We start from the raw sequence: 24700 nt of genomic DNA on the forward strand, positions 1-24700 counted from the left end.
TGAGGGCTAATACAGAAGAAACAGCAGTGTCTAGAGCAGGAAGGAGACAAAAGGCCACAGAGAGAAGAAAATCAGCAGTAAAATGAGAGACTGAGAGGAGGAAAAGAAAAGTGGCAATTGATTTACTCACCAAAGATGAAATCGGGGTAGAGAATAGGAGGAAGACAAGCAAAAACTGGCAGTCAGTTAGGTATAGTATTGCATCTCCTGAAACTTTAAGATCTTGCCCATTTTCTTTTTTTTCACTCATGATGGATTTCTGCTACAGAATACCCTTTAAGAATACCACAAGTCCACACTCCATCACAGAAGTGAAAGAGAAATACCAGAAGAAGAAAGGAAGGGAAAAGTGACTTTGGGAAAGAGTAGGAGCATGTGTTAATCTTTTCAGCTAGAGGCTAGAAGCATAAATCTGAGAGGAGTATGGGGAGGGGAGACAGAAAAAGGAGTATCAAAAACCCAAAGGGAATCAATACTGTGGACTTTGTGTGCAAAGAAGACAAAAAGAAACAAGCAACGAGGATGTTCTTATGGAGTGAAGAAAGCTCTTTCAAAAGTCAAAATAGATCAAAAGAGTGAATAGAGAAGTTGTGTGCAAGAAAAAGAAGTTTGAAAAGTTGCAAGAAAACATACTCTAGGGCAGAACTATAAGTGATTATATGGTAGCATGCAATAAAAAAGATTTAGATGTCTTTAGAGTTTGTTTTCTCTTTCAGAGACTATCTGAAACTGATGGTAGGTTTAGGTCTACATTTGTTTCAAGCTATAAACAAGGTCAGCAAGGGAAAAGAAATTGAGTTTCACAGTTCAGAAAAGCAGTGATGAAGGATAAGGAGAGGCAGATGTAGTCTGGCCTCATGTTTTAGGGGCTTTTCATATGCTACAGTAAACATCAGCTGAACATTTCTTTTCTTTAACACTGTTTAAAATCCACTGTAATTTATTTCTACACAGCACGTTTTCTGATTGCAATTATCACTTTATTCTTACCTTTCACTACAAATCTTAATGGCAGTTGTGATTAGGAGTCTGTTACTTATTGATTACATTGATATGTGCATAGCAAGTTATTTATGTACTTGATTTAAATTAATTTTATTTGTAGAGTTGAAGCAGATGTTGTGGAGTTGTGATTTCCCACTGACTGTTCAATGAAGTGTCACTTACATGAGGCTTTTTCTTTCCAGAAGCTTTCATTTTCTTTGCCTGTACGTTTCTGATGTGGACTGCATGAGAAAATGACTTTCATAACTAACACAAGTACACGTTATGAGATTTATAGTTCATTCTCTAGCTATTGGGTATGTACTGTACTGTGTTACTAAGCTCATGGAAAATCTTTCTGGCTCTGTCTGTATGCATACATTTTACATGCATTCAGATACTGATTCTGAGCAGTAAATCACAGTTGCCTTGGATGCTGTGTGTGTGGGTATGTGTGTGCACATGAAAATAGTGTGTATTAGCTAATAGTTTATAGGTCTGAGGTATAAGTATTCCTAAAATCAGGCAACACTGAAGGCAAGCATCCTTTATGTAGACCTCTAAAGGTCATCTATATGGATTTTTTCATTTCTTATTTTATAGTCAACACTTTGTTTTCTATCCTGCTCTCTAAAGGAGAATGAAATAATTCTGTAACTGATAGTCAAAACAACCCAACGTAATCCATGGACAAAGGACTTGTAAGAATTACAGACCTCTGCAGTTCTTTCTGTCTGTATTGCTGGTACTCTTCTGACCTGCCTCATATACCAAGTGTCTTTTTATTGCCTAGGTGAAGAATAAGAGACTTAAATAACACAATGGACATAGTCTATGGGAAAGTCATAATAAACTCTGCACACCCTGTTTTTATCTAGAATTTTGGCACTGTGACACCGTTAAGGTCCTTACATTATATCTTTGCTCTTTGGTCTTCTTGCTTAAAACTGATGAATCTGATAAAGATGTTAATGGCACTGTTAAATTAAAATTGCCTGGAAACGGCATAATGGCTAGATATTTCCCCCCCAATGTAATGTTATTTATTAAGTATTTAACACTTTGGCTTTATTTCTCTGTGTTTTGCAATGAAGGTTCTAGAGAATAGTTCTCTTTTCCATGGTCTAACTCATGGATGTGGCTTTTTTTTTTTTTTTTTTCCTTCTGTGTGTGTGTGATATCTGTAATATATTCTGCAAATACCAATATGTTTTAGGAGACATTTCCCTGGGTCTTGCACAGGGAGGCAGAAGAAAAAATGCTGGATCACATCTATTGAATTTATTGTACTAAGACAGACCCTGGCACTTTTTATCAGTAGATGTCATATACTTTGTTTTATGGAAGTTTTAGTTCCTTGCTGAATTTTGTATTTCACTCTATATCTTGAAAAGCCTTTAGACATTCTCTGTATTGCTGTGTAATGGGAAACAAATCAGGGACTGAGTATCTTGTTGTTTTAGATGATGATAATCAGTCTGCTGTATAGGAAACGTGATCACTAATTTGAGGTCATAATGAGTCTTGTTGCAGGCAACTCAATTTCCATCAGTAAAGAGAGGCTTTTATTTCTGATGCTACTACTTCAGGTTCAGAAAAGTTCTTTTTATCAGTTTTATAATGCAAATATTGTCATTGTTAAAATTAGAAAGTGGAAATTAAATACTGTAGACCTCTTAGAGGGACTGATATGAATACATAGTTTTGAATGTTATGTTTAGAATTCTTATGATCATCATATTTGTTTGAAATTTGGAAAGTTTGATTTCTCACACAGAGATTGAACTCACGCATGGTTTGAGCTGAAAAAAAAAAAAAAAGAAACTTTAAAATAAGCTCACTTTATGAAAGGTGTAAGTGGAACATGAGCTCTTTTGGGTAAGAAAGAGTATGCTTTCCCTGTTTTTTAAGATCTTCACCTCTTTTTTCCTTCTGTACTCCCCCAGGACGCAGTACAGAGTGTTTTTCTTCTGTGATTAGGACTTGTCTAGGCCAGGAAAAAATATAAGCTTCACAGACATGACACTTTGTTGTTACTTTTTATGTGGGGAGGGCATTTTTTTTTTCCATTTAAGATAGCTATAACTCAAGACATTTACATTTTACAGTAATATTTTCAAACATATTACAAAATGAAAACCAATGTAGTTTGACTTCTAAAACATTCACTGGCTCTCAGAAAGGGAGGTTATTCACTGCCAGCCTAAAAAGACTGGGTAATTAGCTGAATCTGACAATATATGTTTAACGTCAACATGCTACTTGCTATAATTTGTGAATGTTTTTCAGGACATGAAGATGGAAATACTTCACTGCTCACTCACATGCTTTTATACCTGTGTTTACACTATCAGAAAGCACACATATTAGTTCTAAAAGAATATTATGTTTGTATACGTTTGTGTGTATATATATATGTATTCAATGGCTAATTGTGCAGACTTTTTTTTTCTTACATTGCAGGTCCTGTTGGTTTGCAAGTAAGCTGGGGAATACAAGGTATTTTTTTGCTATGACAGTTGCATTGATTATAAATGTGAAATGAACCTCCATTCCTTTCGGGAGGTTTTGGTGGGGGGTGAGCAGGGAGTTGTTTTTTTTATTGCAGTGTAACATTCAAGATTTTGGAAACACATATGGTCCTAATAGGCTTGATTGTGACAGGTCATATTAATTTTTCAGACTAGTCTACACAAATGGAAAACTACTAGAATTTAAGCTGAATCATATGTATTCTTGGTAGTCTGTGATTTTACCTTATGTATCCTGGCCATCCTAGAAGGGTAGACTCAAGGGAACACAGAAAGTTCCAAAGATAAGGAGAAGGGAACATGTGCCTCTGGGGTTTTGGTCACCCATTGTAAACTGCACTGGACTGGTAGGTCCTGGAAAAGATGAAATGTTGGAGTTGAGAAAGAGAAGGTAATCAGGGCCTTGTCATTTTTAAAAAATGTAATAGAAAAATAACAAACCTCTAGCTTTGAATTTCATCAGCTGGATCTCTTTTCCTCAAGTACGGAAGAGGAAAATTTTTCTGTGTATTATGTCCTCTCTCTTTACCTCTGTCCATTCCTCAAAGACTGGCAAACACAAATAACTCCAGCCAGCCACAAAATGTGCAACTATTGTGTTGGGAATTAAAAAAGGAGTCTGAAAGCTGATCTTTTGCTACTTACATAGCAGAATCTTGGAGACTGTCTTAAAAGGCTTAGACAAAGCTGTGAACAGCAATTGTACTTATCTTTGTACTGCCAGAGAATTCTTAGGTTGTGTGCCGCCATGTTCTCATTGATTCTAATACTGTAATTACTGTAGAATTTGGATCAGCTGTAGTAATTAGGTGTGCGCACACCTTGCTTCAACAGCTTTGACAATGCTACACTCACCCTTCATAGCTGCCAGAAACTGTACCATTCTATGGAACTTCTAATACCAGTATCACTAGAATTACCTTGCAAAAATGCTGAAATAGCTTTCTGAAAGTGATCAATATGAAGGAAAAAAGCAGAGTTTCTCAGTGTTGATGTAATACCTGTTTTAAATGGATATCACGATACGTTTTTAAGTTTTTATAACAATATATTTAATTTTAACTTTTAGTCTTCTGCATTTGTCAAGCAGGTTTATTTATCATGGCAAAGTAGAAATGTTTTGAACTTGAAATATGGCAGAAAAGTGAGTTGTTGACAGGCTGATTTGTTTCAACCTTTTGAAGAAATATTTTCCCATTGGTTTCTAGCCAACAGGTATGCAAATAGAAATTAATATTCAAAGAACCAGCATAACAATTGTTATAAATGTACAGTGACCTCCTAGATATTTATTGCTGCAGTACAACCTCTGGTTTGTATGAATCAGTTTTCATTATAGTTTATTAGCAATCAATGATGATTATTTGGCTCTAGTGTTTACAAACTATAATTCATCATCCTCTTATCTTTTATTTATGAGACAATGTCAAATGAAAGAAGCAAATTATGCATTGTTTTTGGTTGGAAGAGCTCTGCACTGTACAGCATATTAACTTTGGCACGAAGTGGCAGTGTTCAATGTTCTGCTCTGACTACCATGTACATCCAATCTGCCTTCATCTCACACTAGAGGAGAAAGTAGACTCTTCAGTGGTGTCTCACACGCTGGCAACTGTGATTTTAAAAACAATTCTAGAAAAACCCTGACCCGTTAAAGTCAATGGGAGATTTGCCCATTTACTTCAGTGTAGACAAGATTTTATCCCTTCTATTTGCTGTGTTGTTACTTTGGTTGACACCTGTGCTAAACAAATAGGAAGAGAATAGATTCCTTCTGTTCATCCTTCTCTCATGGGAAATAAGTTTCAGCACATCAAAAATATTTGAATATTCTGAAATGGAACTGTTTAAATCCTGCTGCTCCCACTTTTATAACGTCATCTTAAAGTAAAATATTTTAAGAAAATAAAAATTATACTAGCATGTTATCTCTGATGTCATTAGATCTGTTACTGGGGAACAGTTGTAACTACTAGGAAAGCTGGTCATCTTCCTTCTGGATTTCTTAAATTACTACAATGGCAGTTATATTTAATTATCAGATTCATACTATGCTAGTATGAAGATGACATGCATTTACAACAAAAAGCAGTCGTAAAACAAATGAAACAAAACAATACGGGAATGAAGGAAAGCAGAGGTGAGCGCATATATTATTAATAACATGTCAAAGCACTTTTTACCAATAGAAGCTATATTTTATTCCTGGTTATTTGTGGGTCCAGTGTGACACTACTAAAGTAAATGACATTATATTTACTACTGTATAATAGAAAACTAGTTATTTTATTCTAATTGTGACTCACATAGAAGACCTCCTTTTCATATTAGAAATTGATTGGAGGCTTCTAAAAGCTCTTTTGCAATTTTCCTTGTAACTCACATGCTAAAACAGTATTATAAAGTCATCAGAAATTTTAGTATGACAATCTCTTGTAAGACTAAAATGCAGTTCTTTCTTTATGTTAAGCCAGGTTCTTAACCTCTAAAGTTTTGCAACAAGGCAAGATCTGCTTAAGGGAATATAATTTTGATCATGTTTTCTGTATGCTCATTTAATGAAGAATTACTGGTTAATATAGACTGGATAAGCTTGGATAAATTCCCCAAATTAGTCCCTTCCATTCCCTTCTCTTCCCTCCCCTCTTACAAAATTGCTTTAAAAAATTTCCTTCCATCCTTAGTGGAAAAAATATATTCATATTAATGCAAAAAACATATTCTAGATTAATATTGTAATATTATTATTAATGATAATACTAGTGTTTATGCAGTCCTGATTAAGTTAGTTGTGAAGGTCAAAAATTTTATGTAGGAAATACACCTTAAAATGAGCAATTTAACACTACATGAGGTCTGAGTTTTAATATATATGTTATGGTGGAATAGCTTGTTTGATAGATCTTATTGGTAGACACAGACAAAATTCTTATTTTAACTTTGCCCATAGGTTGGGTGCTTTGTTTGTTTGTTTTTTTCAAAAAGTCCATATGTATCTTAATGGTAGCAAGAATTTCAGAAAAAAAATGACATTATAACACTTTTTCACACTACTTATGTTTTGTAGAACTCCTCATTCTAAGAGTCTTCTTAAGTGTACAGGGTGAAGAAGGCAGATATATGTTTCTAATGAAAACATTATGCATACATATGTATGATTCATTATCTAAATAGATGTGAAACTGAATATGCATTGCTTTTGCAGTTCCGATATTTTTTGCTTGTGTTCTCACAATACAGTATTTATTTACTATTGTGAATACTTCTTCCTGAATCTTACATTCTTGGCTCCAACTAGACCTCAGACACTGCAGTGCTGCTAGAGCTAAAGTGGGGCATGCAATACAACAGATTCAATTAAGATTTTCTGAAATTTAAAGCACAAAGAGTCTGTGAGCCAGGAAGCTTTACGGATTAGGACTGTGCTGGTTTTCAGTTTAATGATATATCCCTAAATGATCTGAGCTTTTTGATCCTATGTCTTTCATGATGCCTCTGAATCTTACCCTGTCTCTTTGTCATCCTATCTTCACCCAGAAGGCACTGTTTTTTTGAAAGAACACTGTCAACATTTTTTCCTATGTTGATTACACCAGCCACACTTCATATGAAATACAAATGCCGCAGGGCATCATGGAGATGTTGAGTGACCTCTAGTTTACTAAATAAATAGACTTTCTGGAGTTGTGCCTTGACAATAGAGAGAGTGACTTGCCAGTTAGCCGGCATTGTAAGTAACTCTAGGTTGTATTTGTAATATCACAAGAGCACTGTGCTTGTCATATGAAATTATTAGTGACAGTTGATGAGACACCTGAAGTGGTGAAATGATTAAAAGCACACCTGTGATCATATTATCAATAAAAATTAAAATGCCCTGTCTTAACTGGCTTTCTCTGGTGTCATGTACTGTGCACCATTTCCATGGTAATGAAGCTTTTACGCCGTTTATGCTAGATTCAGATAATGAATTCCCCTCAGGTATATGGTTTTTGTCATCATCCATTTTACTGTATGAATGCTGACGTTGTAGGTGATTGCAGATGTGTCATAATCCTTGGTTTCTGCAGATAATCTCTCCCTTCCCCGTCTCGGTACACGGGTATTTATAGCTCTGTCACAAAGCTATTGATTCAATATTGTATATGTCAGTATATTCAAAGTTTCTTTGAAAAGACTTAGTAGATGAATTGATACAGGAAAAGGATAGTAATAAAGGTTTATCTAATATGATACATTCATTCCTAAACATCAATTCTATATAACTAATATATTTTTAAGGACCATGCAATTTAAATGTTCTTTTTCAGAATGTTTTTTTAGAAGTTAGTAAGAAGACTGAATATTTAAAACATCTAATTCTTTATGATACAAACTTTTTTATTTTTTTAAAGATGTTGATACAATTATATTTCTCCTTAGTTTATTCAGAGCTTTCTTCCTTACTCTTGAGTCTTCAAACGAGTTAAAATCATCACTGTATTTGACACTGAAAAGATAAGAAAAAAATTCTTCATACATGCAAACACTTCTGGTGGTACAACTAAATGAGAGATATTTAATGAGGTTCTTATATAATAGATTCACATTTCTTTGAGGACAGTATCTGTTGCTGTGCTATAAGGTTTGGGGAAGAGAGTCAAATTCACATATGAGAGTCTGAATTTTAACAGTTCACTCCTTGGCATTGTGCCCGTCTGCTCAACTTGCCAAACTCTTTAATCTAGGGGCAGTTCACCTCATAAAGACAAAGTTTTTAGTTACTCTAATGTTTTGCTTGGAGATTTTTTTTTTTTTCAATAAAGACAAAGCTGTAAAAGTAATAATATTTTATAATAAGGATTCTTGGCCAAAATATGTTTCACTATCATTAGGCTTCCCTTTAAAAAAAATTTCCATTAACATTTCTTCCTCTTTTTACAAATGTCAAGTGACTCTCTAAGAAAATGTTATAGCCTCCAAATATCACAGTTTAATAAGATTGTAAACTCCACCTTACCGTAAAAGAACGTTATTTAATTATTAATCTTTTTCTGAGTCAAAAGTCATTTATTTGAAATTAATATTTAATACTTAATACTGTAAAGCATAATGATAAGTGGGACTTAACAGGACATTAACTTCTAAAAGTTGAAGTCCACCTAAAAGCAATGAATGATTGCACAGTTACCAAAGAAAATACACCACTGATTACCAATCCTTTGTCCTCTGTAGTTAGAAAACCACGGAGAATAAATAATACGTTATAAAACTCACATATCTCAGTTACACAGTTGAGCGTGCATCACTCAAACTCAACTTTTTATTATGAACATGGTGCTGAATCTCTGGGATCAAGATTAGATAAATGCTAAAGCTCAGTTTTGTTTGAGCATGTTTGAGAAATTCACTGAAGGGCAAAAGCTAAGACCTAATAAGATCATGAGGAAGAATCTAAATCTGTAAGGAGAAAGATAAAATAGGATACTGAATAATGGTTATAAAACAAATCAGGATTTGGATTCACCTGACTCAACAGGGAACAAGTTTTCACTAAGTATACCCAAGTCACAGGGCAAAGAACAGGGAGGCGATAACAGAAAGTTTTTTTGATTATTCATATAAATAGGAGAAAATGCTTTTCTTTAAGAATTTATGCATTATAAAAAAAAAAATCTGGTTTCATCAGATTGATGATCAATCTAGTGCATCTTTTTCAGACACAGAAGTTTGACATCCAGTGTAATTTCGATTTGGGTCTTTGATTTAAAGAGAGATGAATTTTTCCTCGTTCAAATTTTTGTTATTTCCCTAATTGCTTAAAGTGTGCTCCTTTAAAATCAAAGACTAGCTACTCCTTATTTTTTATTTTTATTTGTTCATATTTTAATAAATTTGGTTCAAAGATTATTTCCTGTTTCCAGCCCTTCTATGATTTTTTATCACTGCTTAATAATCTAAGGCTAAAATGTCTTTATGCCTACTGAAATCTCTTTCATATTTGTCCCTAACATAGCAAAAAAATTTAAGCATATTCAAAGCTTCAAATATATGAGTAGTCTCCTTGACCTTAATGTCACCTAAACAACATTCTGAATACACATATACTTACTGTTTCACTTAATCTAGACTGTAATTTGGCTTGGCTTCATATGATGGAGAAGATCAAATAAAAATCACCTACTGTTATTTTAAAATTATTTCAGGACCTTTTAAAATATTTAATTGTTCTAGTTTCTTGTCTCAGTTCAGTTTAGAATAGAAAAGATGCCCTTCTTAGCTTTTAGACTAATGAGATAATGTTGAGAAAGTATCCATCTACTTTCAGAACTAAAAGGCATTTTTTTAAAAAACTTTGCTCTTATTTCTTCAGTAATTTCGTTGTAGTTGAGGTCCTTCTGCTAATTTAATTGTGGTTGAGGTCATCCAGCAAGTATGAAAACCTGGTGTTCCTTTGTTTGTTCTAAACTTGCTGATGAGTTTACAAAGAGATGGTATTTACATTTGCATTATTTAAATGGTAAGATTTAGTACTTCCTAATAGTTTATACTTACAGTTTATGAATATAATGTGTTTTGAGACATCAGCTCAACCACCTAGCTGATTAAATAGCAACAAAATAAAGAAAGCCCATGTCTCTAAATGATTTCCTGCCCCTATCCCACTTAGTTGATTGGATGAAGGGGTTGACTCATAGACTGTCTGTTCAAAATTTCGAGAAAAAATGAAATAAATTCTATAGGCAACTTGCCTAAAAATGTACTCACATAGAAGAATACAGTAGAAATAATTTTTTAAGTGTAATTCCTGTCATGGATCCTTACAACTGAAATTGATAATTATTTTACAGTACTGCAAGAAAAGGGATGTATTCATAGAAGCTATATGAGCAATCTGGTAATTCTGATTTCACAGTACATTAAGTGTATTAATTAATTAAGGACTAATATGTAATATAAGTCCTTATAGTAGCAGTGAATTAGGTTCAGTGACCTGGGGATCTCTTATAATTCTGTAGTCTACTATTTTGATATCAGGTATTAATGGTATTATAGTATTAATGTAGCCTTGTTATCCTTAAGTTTGAATACAACAGTAACTCACCTGTAGCATACTAACATTAGAGAAGCTAAACCTTCTGTTGGAAGAGTTTCTTTGATATTTCACATTAAGTACAAATAAATAAAAATGGAAATTGTTTTCCACAGGTCTGGGTTTGGCCTTCCACAATCAAACTTTTCACTTTGTTCAGTTAGTAATGGGATAATTTAGTTGCTTTCACAAACATTTAAGTCAGCAGGTTAGTTTTTTAATGTTCTTTTATATATATAGAAGAAATGAAAAGGTCATCCAGGAAGGTACTCAACACACTGAAAGTTATACTCCTTCTCTGAATCTCTCTGGAAATGACTCACTCTTGACCCACGTCAATGATTCACTGATTATGTCTGAATTTTTTGACTATTATCTCTTACTTCTTTCCCTCTCCTCTGCACTTGTTCTACGCCCTGAAAAGTTATCAATTTGTATGTGTACCTATTACAACAGTGAATATTCAATGAGCTTTTTCTTCTGGAAGATGCTACTTCCCCTCTCGTCTCTTTTCAATTTAATGATGTAGGGTCTCTCTTTGCTGTTCAGGTCTTCTCTCTCATGCGTCTCTTCCCTGAATCTTGAGTGATCATTTCTGTGCTGATCTTTTCCACGTCTGATATCTTACTTCCTGCTTTGCCTTTGTCATGATTTAACCCCAGCCGGCAACTAAGCACCACATAGCTGCTCACTCACTGCACTTCTCAGCAGTAACTAAAACATCTCTGTATTATCAACACCATTTCCAGCACAAATCCAGAACATAGCCTCCTACTGGCTTCTGTGAAAAAAAATCACTCTACCCCAGCCAAAACCAGCACATTTTCCACCCCTTATTCTATACAATTTACATCATGCTCAGGTACCACACTACCCAATAAAACTTCATTAACCACCCCTCCCCTTCCCATCCTTTGATATAATACGCAGATATCATTCCCTTACTCTATGGACCACCCCTGTAAAATGTCTTTAAAATGTCCACAAATGTCCAGAAAATGTCCACTGAGTTAATTTAATTCATGACTTTGGGCTCCATCTGTTATGGTGGTCACTTAGGACAGGAGGGGTGGTGTGTTGCATGGAGTTACTGGGCACTAAAGCCAGCTCAGGTGACGTCACTGCTGCACTTGCACTGCTTCTTGTAAGGCTTATCCTCCATAGGTTCAGGTGGTTCCTGATATAATTCCTATATATATAATTCCTATAACATCCAACCCAAATCATGCATTACAACTATTCAAAGGTATTTGCATTACAATCTCCACCCCTGGTCCCTTTGGACTAGATCATAGAGTTTAACATTGCAATGAACTTTGCTCCTTTGCTCCTGCATTGGCTTGGACTTATCCACAGAGTGCAGTCCCTTAGGGGTGTAGCTGTTCCAAGTGGAGCCTTATCTATGAGCCACAGTCTTTCCAGGGGTATACATGCTGCAGCATAGACTTATCCACAGCCACAGTCACTTTGAGGTGCACCTGTTCCAGCGTGGCCTTCTCTGTGGGCCATAATACCTTCAGAGATGTACCTGCTCCAGCATGGCCTTACCCACAGCCACAGTCCCTTCAGGAGTGAACCTGCTCCAACATGGCCTCATATGCAGCTCCTGATGCTTCAAGGTGTACCTGCTGCAGCATTGACAGCACAGATGCTTTGAGGTATACCTTCTCCACCATGGACTTATCGTTGAGCTACAGTCCCTTCAGAGGTATACCTGCTGTGGCACAGACATAACCACGGCCACAGATGCCTCGAGATGTACCTGCTCTGGTATGGGCTTATCCATGGCCACAGATGTTTCAGGGTGTCCTCGTCCTGTGTGAACTCATCCACAGGTCACAGTCCCTTCAACTCGATTTCACACTGGAGTTCCAGCCTGTACAGTACAGCAGCACAGAAACAGCAGTAATGCCCTGGCCATCTGCCAGCCGAGGCACATGGCCATTGCTGTTATCAAAATGTTCCCAGGCACAGCAGAGTAAGATGATAAGTAGTACAATAACCAGCAAAAGCAAAAAGTGGCCACTAACAAGCACTAGACTGATATACAGTGACGCAAGCAAGCACAGAAGCCTGTCAATTAATAAACAGCAATTAACAGCTATAAATTTGATCTAGCACATTCCAATCAAATCTGTCATTATCTCAAACCCTTTGAGCCCCATGTCATGCACCAAAAAGGATTGTCATGGTTTAACCCCAGCTGGCAACTAAGCACCACATAGCTGCTCACTCACTCCCCTCGCAGTGGGATGGCGGAGAGAATCAGAAGGGTAAAAATGAGAAAATTCATGGGTTGAGATAAAGACAGTTTAATAGGTAAAGCAAAAGCCTCATGTGCAAGCAAAGCAAAACAAGGAATTCATTCACTACTTCCCATTGGCAGGGAGGTGTTCAGCCATCTCCAGGAAAGCAGGGCTCCATCACGAGTAACGGTTACTTGGGAAGACAAACACCATAACTCCGAACTTCCCCCAGCTTTATATGCTGAGCATCATATGATGTGGGATATCCCATTGGTCAGTTGGGATCAGCTGTTCTGGCTGTGCCCCCTCTCAACTTCTTGGGCACGCCCAGCCTTCTCACTGGTGGGGTGGTGCGAGAAGCAGAAAAGGTCTTGACTCTGTGTAAGCACTGCTCAGCAGTAACTAAAACATCTCTGTATTATCAACATTGCTTCCAGGACAAATCCAAAACATAGCCTCATACTAGCTTCTATGAAGAAAATTAACTCTATCCCAGCCAAAACCAGCACAGCCTTCCATTATAGAAGCCCTTTGCAGTCTCTTCCAGGACATCCAATCTATCATCTTGTGAGTATATACAAGATCTGCCTTATGGCAAGCTCTTTTGCCTTTTTCTCTAATTCTTTTCAACATTCTGACTTACCTCCTAAAAATCATGAGCTAACAGCTTAATATTGTTTCTCATGCCTTTCTTTCTAATATATTTCTGACTTCCTAATAAATTAACATATTCTTTTTTTGTCTTCAGTGCACAATCCTGACACTTGTCTTAGCTGTTTCTTCTCTTCAATACTAAAGAGTGCTCTCTGCATCCTTTCCCTGTCCTGCCTCCAAAGCCTTATGATTACCCTAAAATAAGAAATTTACACTAATCTTTTCTCCCTCACTGCCATGCGCAGATCCCTCTATAGGTCCTGTCTTCTGCTGAATGACATTGAAAAAGTCGTCAAAGTACAGTCCCATGGCTCAGCCTAAAGGTTAAAAAAGTATTAAGTGCATTTTTGGGTTTGCATTGTTAGGTGTTGTACACAAACTTCCTGCTGTCTCCATCTTATTGACCATCTTTCCTTGGAATTTTTGTGCCCCTCTAATTAATAACAGCAATAAGACAAATCACAACTTTGTTTTCTTAAAAGAAACTTCTGACTTCTTTAGAGCATTGTAGCTATAGAATCTGTGTTCTCTTCTGCATTGTACTGATGTTCCTTAGTACGCAGCTGATCTCTTTTATGGGTCATAAGCTTCAGGAGCTGGAGCTTAGTGTTTTGACTCATACTTAGAGCTCATTTATGACACTAGATTAAATATAACGATGTCCCTTAAAATTTTCCTAGGTTACATAGACCCAAATAACAAATAACAGCCATACTATTTATGTTATGAATAATGGGGCAGACCTGTGGATAATTCAGTAAAGGAAATAACAAATTTTCACTTGAAGGAGAGAAAATGTTTAACAAGTGCATTTCATATTCTCATTTGCTGTTCCACTCAACATTGTTGCTGCAACAATGTTCTTGAAATTGAATTTGCTGTCTGTGATATTAAGTGTTCCTGTCCAGTAGCTGTGAGATATATCTAGCAGCAGGTGGAAATGGATCAAAAGCAAAACTGTGAAGTGTCATGCTACAAGCAGTGTCTACCTCAGTTTTGTCTCAAGTAGGCAGGGAAATACAAAAAGTTTAAATGTAGAAATCCTTTGTACCCTCCTAATAATACTGTGCACATTTGCTTCAATCCACAGCAATGTATGCATTTTGATTTAAGATTCAGTAAAATCAGCAGCAAAATCACTTGCAGTCACTAATCTCTATATTCAGTAAGCATCATAGATTAAGTATGTCCTTTGGTCACTGTATGACATATCACACAGCAAGCTTACTTTATTGAGTTTCCCATGATGGTAAGCTGTAGCATTATACATGATTTTTCATACTGAAGACACAAACCTGATATAATAGATTACCATTATCACTAGCTAAGAAACATTTGAACACTGCATTTCTATTTTAGAAAGTTAGCATTTCATTATGCACTCAAACTTGGTAAGGAAGAATGTTCATGCATAAAAAAAAAAATAGTTTGCTTGCTTTACTCTTTTTCTTTTAAGAACTGTTTGGGTGTTTCTAGCTTATCTTTCCTTGTAACTGATCCAAGTGAAAGCCTTTTCAAAAAAATGTTATGCTTTTGTGACCTGACATTTATATCAGGTTTCAACATCACTAGCCACCATTTTACGTGCAATTGTTCAGTTATTTCATGTGATGCAGAATTTATTTTCTAACTAATTTGTCAATTGTGTTTCATGTTTTTTTCTTTTTTTTTTTTTGTCAGAGCTACAAGCATCTTACAATAAAATAACTTTCTTTATATTAGGTGAAATATACACACAATACAGAGCACTTCAAACTAGAATTACTAAATGCATATGTTAATGTATGGGTGGAAACTGCAATCAGTCCCATTATTGTGAATCATGTGCCCTCCCAAACAAGTCCTTTTAAGGAAGCTTGATTAAAATATAGTGCTTGCCTGTCCTATCATCTTCAGTTTCTATTCAATACAACTAGCATGAAAAATATTTATTGTAATATACATTACATCTCTTGCAACATTAGTTTGCCATGACAAGCATTTGGCAAATGCTGGCTTAGGACCATGGAATCATAGAATCATAGAATCATAGAATCATAGAATCATAGAAGAGTTTGGGTCGGAAGTGACCTTTAAAGGTCATCTAGTCCAGCCCTCTTGCAAGGAGCAGGGACGTCTTCAACTAGATCAGGTTGCTCAGAGCCTCATCCAACCTGATCTTGAATGTTTCCAGGGATGGGGCATCTACCACCTCTCTGGGCAACCTGTTCCAGTGTTTCACCACCCTTATCATAAAAAATGTCTTCCTTACATCCAGTCTAAACCTACCCTCTTTCAGTTTAAAACCATTGCTTCTTCTCCTGTCACTACAGGTCCTGGTAAAAAGTCTCCCTGTGTCTTTCTTACAAGCCTCCTTTTTGTATTGAAAGGCCACAATAGGGTCTCCCTGGAGCCTTCTCTTGTCCAGGCCGAATAACCTGAACCCTCTCAGCCTTTCTTCACAGGAGAGGTGTAGCAGCCCTCTGAGCATTTTTGTGGTCTTCCTCCAGACCTGCTCTAATGTGGCCATGTCTTTCTTGTGCTGGGGGCCCCAGAGCTGGATGCAGTACTCCAGGTGGGGTCTCATGAGAGAGAGCAGGGTAACAGAGGAGAATCCCCCTCCCTCGACCTGCTGGCCACACTTTTTTGGCACAGCCTAGCGTATGATTGGCTTTCTGGGCTGCAAGAACACATCGTTGGCCCATGTCCAATTTTTCATCTACCAGTATCCCCACGTCCATCTCCGCAGGGCCGTTCTCAATCCATTCATCCCCTGTCTGTACTGGTATTGTGGATTGCCCCCACCTAGGTGCAGGACCTTCCACCTAGCCTTGTTGAACTTCATGAGGTTCACACAGGCCCACTCCTCAAGCCTGTCAAGGTCCCTCTGGATGACATCCCTTCCCTCTAGCGAATCAACTGCAGCATTCCGCTTGGTGTCATCCGCAAACTTGCTGAGGGTGCACTCAATCCTACTGTCTACATCACTGCTGAAGATATTTGACAGTTCTGGTCCCAATATGGACTCTTGATTGGCACCACTCGTTACTGGTTTCCACTTGGATACTGAGCCCTTTGGGTGCGGCCATCTGGCCAGTTCTTTTTCCACCTAACAGTCTATCCATCAAATGAATATAGCTCCAATTTTGTGACAGCTAGGTTGTGGGGGACCATGTCAAAGGCCTTACAGAAGACAAGGTAGTTCTTTTCTGCAGCTTTTTCCCTTGTCCATTGATGCAGTCACTCCATCATAGAAGGCCACCAGATTAGTCAAGCACGATTTTCCTTTGGTGAAGCCATGCTGGCTGTCTCGAGTCACCTCCCTTTTCTCCATGTGCCTTAGCACAGCTTCTAGAAGGATCTGTTCCATGATTTTACTGGGCATGCTGGTGAGGCTGACTGGTTGGTAGTACCCAGGGTCCTCCTTTTTATTGTTTTGAAAAATGGATGTGATGTTTCCCTTTTTCCAGTCACTGGGGACTTTGTCTGATTACCATGACTTTTCAAATATCATGCAGCGTGACTTGGCAACTACGTCTTGTGAAGTCCATAAACTTAACGTATGTTCAGGTTCCTCAGGTGGTCATGAGCCTGATCTTCTCTTACATTTGGAGGGACTTTGCTCCCTCAGTCCCTGTCTTGTGGTCCATCCACTCAGGAGGTGTGTGAAGAGACGTTGCCAGTAAGACTGAGGCAAAAAAAGTTGTTGAGTACCTCAGCCTTCTCCCCGCCTGTTGTTACCAGTTTGCCAGTCTTGCTCATCAAGGGGCTTCACTTTCTTTGACCTTCGTTTTCTGGCTGACATACCTGTAGAAGCCCTTCTTATTATTATGTGTGTCCCTTGCCCAGGTCAGCTCCAGCCACACCCTGGATCTCCTGACCCCATCCCTACACAGCTAAGCAGTGTCCCTGTACGCTTCCCAGGATACCTTTCCCTGCTTCCACTACCTGTGCATTTCCTTCTTACACTTTAGTTTGACCAGCAGGTCTCAACTCAGCCATGTCAGTCTCTTGCCTTCCTTTCCTGATTTCTTATATCTGGGGATTGAGAGCTCTTACGATCTATGGAAAGCATCCTTAAAGATCTGCCAGCTCTGTTCTGCACCCTTATCCCTGAGGGCAGTTTCCCAGGTTAATCCTATTGACTCACCCCTTGAACAGCTGGAATGTTTCAAGTCTTTGCACTTTTAACATTTGTCACATAGGTTGTATCAGAAGACTATATGAATTGATATGAAATTTACATCCATGTTAGTGAGCTTTCATTCAAGGTCAAAAGAGTGATAGTTGTATAAATATATCAGTAACAAGGAAATTTATTTGACACAGTGACACTCTTGATTCATAAACCATCAAAGAAAAACTAATTTTTAAAATCTTCACATTTAAACATTATGCATAATTAATATATTGCTTATATAGTTTCAGTGTGGAAAAACAATCACACGGAACAATACAAAAGACTGGGAAAATACTATGATCTTTGGAGACCAACCTGGCATGCTCATTATTCATACTCCTTTTGTAGAAGAGGTGTGCATAGTGAGGGATAGGAAGCTAAAAGGAGGGTAGTCCTAGGTATTAGTGCTATACAGCTTAGGTCTTACTAGTTTTTGTGGTGTTACTCAGATGGGATTTTCTACTACTTTAACTCCTTCCCCATTTCCCCCTCCATTCATTTCACAGTGCCTGGATGTTGTCTGGAAAGCCGTACACTTCTACCGTGTGCTCTTGGCAGAACTTCTATCAGCTTCTATTTCTGCGTCTCAATCACTTGCACTGTGCACATACATGATGCAAATTAAATGGTGGGTTAGTTTGCACAATTATTGAGGAAGGCAATTCTTGAAGCTGTTTACTAAAGGTGGAATTCTAACCCAAAAAAGTCATCTCCCAGATTTTTCTGTCCTGTGATTAATTAATTTTCCAGTGATAATCTGTCTGTTCTGAAAGAAGATCATATTCTTATATTCTTATGCCCTTTCAAAGGCAAATTGATACTCAGAGTTTATTTGGCAGCCTTAGAATATGAACAAATATTCTGGGGAAATAGTTAAATATTGAAACTGTATGATATTAACATCAGTAGGCTTTAAATACACAAATACCACTATAAAGGTCATCATTGTATACGTTTAGCATTATCAAGTGATGGAAACCTTAAAATATGAAAACAATAGAGTAAAATTAATTAAAAAGAAAAATAACAGTGAGGGATCCTACTTTAACAAAATTTGTCGCTGTGCAATACAAAAAGTAGTTGTGCCCTGTTGTTTTTACCTTAGTTGCAATTTGAGACAGCCATACAGATATTTAATAAGTGAATTTGACAAAACAAGGTCACATCCCTTTATTTCACATTCAGAATATACTTTAAAAGAACTGGACACTGTACCAAAGGTAAAATATAAAACCACATGTAAATATTTTATCCTTAAGATAGGTAAAATAATCTAGAACAGCATTGACATAAGTGGTAAGGAACTGTATGAGTATTTACTTTGCCCTTCCACACACCTGTAGCAATGGTGGGATGTGGTTCAAAACTTTGTTTACATTAATGAAACTATTTCTGTAATCCACAGCTGTCCTGTGCAATAAGGAAAACAAATGTTCTCTAACATGTTTAGAATTCTGCTGTGCTGCTGCTGGTAGCTCCTAATTTTACTAGAGGCACAGCTCCTGAATGCCTCAGCTCATTACAGAGACAAATATCAGTCAGTGACAGGTAACTTTTCTTTCTAACATGCTTATGCCACTGATGTCTGTGCTTCAGAGATATTCCATTTTGCACCTGAAATTAGTTTCTGTGTAACAGCTATGAAGTGTGATAAAAAAAAGATACTGTAATTTAGATAAACCCCACTAAATGGCTCAACTGAAACAAAGCTGAAAATGAAGGTATAAATGGCTGAAGTGATTAAGACTGTCAAGTTCTCCTGGGTCCTGTTAGAGAATAAAATAGCTGATGGATTATTATTTATCCCTGAATGTGAGTTTTGGGGATTTAATTAAACATGTTCTATTATTTTTCAAAGCCTATTTGAGACTGTAAATCAAAAACTGCAATAACAGAATGTGCTATTGTTAATGGAAAAATGGATAACTAGGCACTTCAGAGATGTCCATCTTTTAAACTCTTTAATTTTACTGCTTGGATTTTTTTTACTTTATGGAAGTCAAAGAAATGTGTGATTTTAAGCTTTTTGTGAAAAATAATTCTCTAGCTATTATGAATACAGCTTTGCTCACTGACCACTATTGTTACTTTAAAAAGAAAGTATATAAATGTACCTTAAAATAAAAAAGAAGAGATCCTTACTATCACACATGTTTAATAGTTGCAAATGGGATCACAAAACAGCTATTAGTAAAAAAGGAAATTTCCTGAAAAATTTGAAGTGATCCCATTCGTGAAGTTCTTCAACACATATGGAAAATATAAATACAAGTGCAGCTATGGAACACCATTCCAAAAAGAGAATGGACCACACTTCCTAGTGGATTAGAAATAGAAATAAAAGTTCTGACTAAGTTTGCAGATCACAAACAATATTTTTCACAGTGTTTATATATACAGTAATCAGAAAAAATAAGGTGGAAGACAGTTGAAATCCAATCACAAACTGTCCCTTTTTAGCTTAGATAAAACAATCTAAAAAAAGACAAAGACAAACCAACCAGTGCTCAGTGCAAATCTTGATGACCTGATTAGAGTCCAGAGGAGACCAGGTTAGTGACTACAGACAGAAAGTTAAACTTCCAAGTGCAACTGATTCAGTGATCCAAGTGAGAGGACTAGGGGGAGTCTGTCTTTTGTGAGAGGTCTGTAACTAGAAATAAAGGAATAAAACAACACTCTCACCTTTAGGGCAATACTGTGACACTATTCTGTTGTACCAAAGAGAGAGAACAGATTAACTGAGAAAAATTAAGCATTATATAAAATTGTCCCTGAGAACCCCTATGAAGGAGCCTAGTCGAGCCAAATAGATTTCTGGTGGAAACCAGATCACAGAATCATAGAATCATAGAATTGTCAAGGTTGGAAAAGACCCTTAAGATCATCGAGTCCAACCGTCAACCTAGCACTGCCAAGTCCATCTATACCATGTCTTCAAGCACCGTATCTATCCGTTCTTTAAATACCTCCAGGGATGGAGACTCAACCACTTCCCTGGGAAGCCTGTTCCAATCCTTGACCACCCTCTCGGTGAAGAAGTTTTTCCTAATGTCTAACCTAAACCTCCCCTGGTGCAGCTTGAGGCTGTTTCCTCTCGTTCTGTCACTCATTACTAGGGAGAAGAGACCGACCCCCACCTCGCTACGACCTCCTTTCAGGTAGTTGTAGAGAGCACTAAGGTCTCCCCTCAGCCTCCTCTTCTCCAGGCTAAACAACCCCAGCTCCCTCAGATGCTCCTCGTAAGACTTGTGCTCTAGACCCTGCACCAACTTCGTTGCCCTCCTCTGGACACGTTCCAGCACCTGGATGTCCTTCTTGTAGTGAGGGGCCCAAAACTGAACACAGTACTCGAGGTGCGGTCTCACCAGTGCCAAGTACAGGGGCACTATCACCTCCCTAGTCCTGCTGGCCACACTGTTCCTGCTACAAGCCAGGATGCCATTGGCCCTCTTGGCCACCTGAGCACACTGCTGGCCCATGTTCAGGCGGCTGTCAACCAACACTCCCAGGTCCTTTTCTGCCAGGCAGCTCTCCAGCCGCTCCTCCCCCAGCCTGTAGCATTGCATGGGGTTGTTGTGACCCAAGTGCAGGACCCAGCACTTAGCCTTATTGAACCTCATGCAGCTGGCCCCGGCCCATTGGTCCAGCTTGTCCAGGACCCTCTGTAGGGCCTAAGCGGGTCACCTTGTCATAGAAGGAGACCAGGTTTGTGAAACAGGACCTCCCTTTCATAAACCCATGCTGTCTGGGCCTGATCCCTCGGTTGTCCCGCACTTGCTGCATAATGGCACTGAAGATGACCTGCTCCATGACCTTCCCCGGCACCGAGGTCAGGCTGACAGGCCTGTTAGTTCCTGGGATCCTCCTTCCAACCCTTCTTGTAGAGGGGCGTCACGTTTGCTAGCATCCAGTGATCCAGGACCTCCCCGGTTGACCAGGACTGCTGATAAATCATGGAGAGTTGCCTGGCCAGCTCGTCTGCCAGCTCCCTCAGTATCCTCGGGTGGATCCCATCTGGCCCCATGGACTTGTGCGCATCCAGGTGGAGGAGCAGGTCACTGACTGTCACCTCTTCGACAACTGGGACTTCATTCTGCATCCTATCTCCATCTCCCAGCTCAGGGGCCTGAAAACCCCGAGGATGACTAGCTTGACTATTAAAGACTGAGGCAAAGAAGGCATGAAGTACCTCTGCCTTCTCCTCATCCTTCGTGACCAGGTTACCTTCTGCCTCCAACAAAGGAGGGAGATTCTCCCTGGCCCTCCTTTTGTCACTAACATATTTATAAAAACTTTTTTTGTTGTCTTTAACGGCGGTGGCCAGTTTAAGTTCCAGCTGTGCCTTCGCCTTTCTGATCTTCTCCCTGCACATCCTCACAACATCCTTGTAGTCCCAGATAGATCTATGTCTCCTCCTACCAGTTTTAAGGAGCTGAGCAAGGAACCGTAGCACAGCCTGAGACCTGCAGAATCTCCTTCTCCATTGGCTCTCACTTTTTTTATTTCCACTAGGACAATAGTCAGAACTCACTTTCCCTCATAGCACGAGCTTTGGTGATAGGGTTGTTGACCTGGGGGCAAAAATGGCTGGAGTGTCTCATGAGACATAGGGAGGTGATCAAGAATTTTCCCCCACCTAGTACTTGTTTCTGTTGAACAACTCTCACACCTCCCAAAAGATGCAAAACTTCACAGAATAATTATGTCAAGACTAGACTACGTTATAGACAAATTTAGTTAAATTAAAGAAGTGTCTATAATATCTGCAAATGTTCCTTTCTTCTTGTCTAGTTGAAGATTAGGTCAGCTACAATGACTCCCACCTCAGAATCTGAGCTGAGAATCTGGTGCTAAGAACTAGTTGTTTATGTATGTATTTATGGATTTATTTATTTATTTTTAATTTATTAAAAAGTGGACAGCTATAAACAATGATTGCAGCCGACACTGCTTTGGCAAAAATGAATTCTGGACAGGGTATATATGGAAATTCCTATGTTTGACCCAGTTCAAGTATTACCAAATACTTTGTGCTGAGGAACATGGTCGCATATGATAATGCTTACCAAAATGAAGGTGTAAGGTAAACCTCCCAAGAGTTTTATTCTGTATTTTGCCCAACTTTTAAATCCTTATTTTTGGCTATAAACAATTCGTTTTATGCTTCAGTTTTCTAATCTGTAAAAAACTTAAACCAAGATTCATTTATCTTTGCAATTTAAAAAGTGTTAGGGAAAAACTCTGTACATATCATAAGTTTTAAACAAACAAACCTATGTAGGAATAATTAATTTTCTAAAAGCACAAAATAATTTAACAAAATATATTGCATTATACTGCTGTAACCAGTTTTCAAAAGAAAAATTAACTATGTTGACAAGCTAATAAATAAGACAAGATGCAAAGAAACCACATGTAGACCTTTATCCACCAAAATATCTCAACACACAAGGAGTCAAGTTCAATCAGGGACTAATAGCATACTTCAAATTTAAACTCTTCTATGATACGAACAGAATTTGTGTTATTTTGAAGACAAGCTGAGATATACTTGATATAAATCTAATAGCATTTCTGAACAGAAATAAAAGGTACTTTGTGATGATGATACCATGTGGCTTCTCATTGTAATTTTAGTTCTCACTATTTGATAGAAATTCTAATTGTCCATTCATACAATAAAAAGCATCATAAACAATAAAACTGGAGGCTTCCAGTTCACCTAAAATATACAAAACTCTATTTAATGTGGCTGATTAATATTACTAGTTCTTGCTGAAAAAAGATACCTATTGGAAAACTTTTTGTTTGGGTATTAAAACAAATACCTGTGTTATTTTATATTTTATATAAATGACACATTCCCCTCAAGTATTTTTACATAAACGTCATATGCCCCTCAGTATTACCTTGACTGCTGCAAGGAGCAAAATCTATGAGGAAGTTCAGGGGATGTAAAGAGTAAACAGCAAACAGCATCTCAAGGAAGCATTGTCAGGAGCTCTCAATCAGAGAAAGTTTTCATATCTATTTAAATTAGGTTGATTAGCTTCATTTTTCTTGCACCGTGAGGTAATACAAAAGACAAAATATGAAGAGATTATAATTCAGTAAATGTTGTCCCAATGATGCAGAGTTCTGGGACATGGCTGGGTTTGCTGTGGCAAAGGCTGGCTTACCCTGCTTTAGCAAGGATCCAGGGCCCAAGTGACCATTGTTAAAAGTGTTGGAGCTCCAGCTCCATAAGTGCTATATCTGGACAAGTCCTGAGGAACACTGGAAATACACTAGGAAGGCTGCTTATATAGCACCTTAAATTGTATTATTAATGAGACTTTTCTATGCTAATTTGTACAGCAAAATTTGAATAACAAAATCTGAAGTGTCCTAATGTGAAAATTGTGTTAGTATTTTGTAACTGGACCAATAGTAACTGAGCTTTAATTACACTGTTAAAATTTGTTGTCGGTTAGTGTTAGTTCAACTCACAGTAAGTTCTTGTCTCATAATATGTGGTGAGCTCCCTTCTGCTGATGACAAGATTTTGAGTGTGACAAGCTGTAGGCATAAGGAGCAGATGGGACTGGAAAGCATTGCCAACTGCTGTCCCAAAAAAAGGTGCTGATAAATACTAATTCAGCATCAGGACCCTGAGCGCATTTCTTCTTGCTCCATGGGTTTGGCTGCCTGGGCTCAAGGCCAGCTTAAATAACAGTGCAGGTGTCTGGCCTTGAAAACAGTTCTTCCAAAAAATCTCTGCTAAGAAGCTGCACTGAGCCCTTGGTCTCCTGGTCCTTTGCTTGGGAATTGCTTTCAAGGGTAGGCTCTTGTCCTTGCTACCAGCTAGAGGGAGGTCCTCTGTTGCAGCTGTGCCCATGCCTGGCCTTGTCATTGCTCATCCAGAACCTGGTGCTGATCCAGGGGCTTGACCTCTGAGCTGGGGCTTGGACCTGCGTCATCACTGTGGATGTGCCTCATGGTTACGGGGCTGCCGGTGACTCTGGCCACTGTCATGGACCAGCTTAGTTGGCCTTGGCCAGAAGTACGGGGG

General features: G+C 38.0%; 1 protein-coding gene across 15 annotated transcripts in view; it reads left to right on the forward strand.

Moving 5' to 3' along the window:
• The window catches only part of PTPRD (protein tyrosine phosphatase receptor type D), a 1305401-nt gene that overhangs the window by 593453 nt on the left and 687248 nt on the right, over nt 1–24700 (forward strand). For 14 of the 15 annotated variants that reach the window (XM_087741431.1, XM_087741446.1, XM_087741430.1 and 11 more), the window contains one exon: nt 3448–3483. The exons of the other annotated variant lie outside the window; for it this stretch is intronic. The gene's annotated coding sequence lies outside the window, so the exon portion shown is untranslated. The remainder of the gene's footprint in view (nt 1–3447; nt 3484–24700) is intronic. 15 annotated transcript variants of the gene reach the window in all.

This window comes from Nipponia nippon, unplaced genomic scaffold (assembly GCF_047370975.1).
Source record: "Nipponia nippon isolate SJK-2023a ecotype South Korea unplaced genomic scaffold, ASM4737097v1 scaffold_8, whole genome shotgun sequence".
Taxonomy (NCBI): Eukaryota; Metazoa; Chordata; class Aves; order Pelecaniformes; family Threskiornithidae; genus Nipponia; species Nipponia nippon.